Genomic DNA, 1,783 nt, shown 5'->3' on the forward strand with positions numbered 1-1,783 from the left:
AGGGACCCCGCTATCTTCTTGGTTGTGTTTCGGCGGCGAAGTCCCTCAGTAGGAATAACGTTTCACTTTTGATTCCCCTCCCTATGGCATGTCTATCATCGTTGGCGGGCGTGTGGAGGTGTGACTCCGTCAGATTCTGTGATTCGATCGGTGCGGTGTTCGGTGGACTTGTTTGGATATAGTCTCCGTTTGAGTGCTTACAGGTTTAATCCTCTCAATGAATGGCTCTCTTCATCAACAATGGTTGTTTCTCTGTTCCGCTGGCCCCGTGGGACCTTAGCACAATGACTTTCTAACTGTCTACTACAATATGGTTTGTCTGACTCTGGTGAGGGAAGAGCTACGATGACGGCGCGCCTTTGGCTCGTTCCCATGCTTGTAGTTGTCTCTAGGTGTTCCACGGACCTTTTACTTTTTGCGAATGAGGTGGTCCACGGACCTGATTGTAATTTTTGTTAACTCTAGTGTTCTCTGAACTGTTATGATTGATTATCAATAAATCGGAAGTTTCTCTGGATTTTGTTTTCCAATCCCCAAATAGTCCACCTGATCTTTGCGTTCATTTTACCGCAGCCTGATTGCATGTACATATTGGATGACTATTTTTCTTCACCTTCTGCAATACTAGCCCGGTCCCTGGCGTAGTTGGAGCACTTACTGCCTTCTTAGAGCGGGTGGACGTACAGCAGGTTGGATAGTGATTAGACCACTTGTTCAGTAAACGACGATGTTACTCTGAAATAAATAATACATCCGAACATAACGGTACGTATGCAGTACTTGACATCTGTAGTGATCAGACCACTTGAGCAGCGAACGACGATGACCGTACCCAAACAAAGTACTTGCCGGCTATATATACAGGAGAAGCTCAAATTACCAGCCAAACAGTTCCAGTTGGCCGGCCAAAGCATGCTGTGAAGCAAATCAGTGGTCGCGCCACAGTTTCCAGCATGTCAACTTGTCAATTGGTATCTTATCGTACGTAATTTATACTTGTTTATGTTAGCTAGCTTACCAAGAACTTTGCTGTCACCGTGCGTGGATGCAGTGCATGCTGGATCAACTTGCATCGTTAGGTGCATGTGATGCCATTATATATCATGGAGGACTAGATAAGCAAGCTTGTCCTTCTGCAAGACATGCATTATTGCCGTGCGTGCGTACATGCTGGATCAACTTGAGTCTTGCTTGTCGAGAAATTAGGCATTAGTCTTGCTTGTGCAAACTGAATCAACTTCTCTTCTTCTGCAACAATGGGGCCGCCTTTGGCCTCTTTTTGCACAGATATACACGTGTTTGTTTTCTTTGTGCCACACAGTGTTCTACTACCTCTGTCTAAGACGTCTTACATTTGTTTTTACAGAGAGAGTATTTTGAAAGCAACGGCCAACAGACTGCATGGCTAGACTTTCTTCCCACTTGTCAGAGCAATAGTGCACTGCATTTCCGCGGCCAGATGAAAGTAACATTTCCACATTCCACGCCAAACACGCACGGTTATTAGTTATTGATGACGATCGAACAGAGACCAGGAAATATATAGACAATCACAATTTCTTTGCATTTTCCCGAGTGAAAGCAACGACAAACCAAAACAATCAGGGCAGGCAGAACGCTAATTTGTTGCAAGGGCATGGCATACAATTTGGGACTCTCCCGACCCCCGCGTCGCCTGGCTCGGGCGGCACGGGGGAACCTAGCGCTGCCGCCGCAAGGGCCCTCCTCTCCCCACTCCCCCACATCGCCGCCGCTGGAGGGGCCGCCGGCGAAGCCCGCGCGT

Source organism: Triticum aestivum, chromosome 5B (genome assembly GCF_018294505.1).
Source record: "Triticum aestivum cultivar Chinese Spring chromosome 5B, IWGSC CS RefSeq v2.1, whole genome shotgun sequence".
NCBI classification, from domain to species: Eukaryota; Viridiplantae; Streptophyta; class Magnoliopsida; order Poales; family Poaceae; genus Triticum; species Triticum aestivum.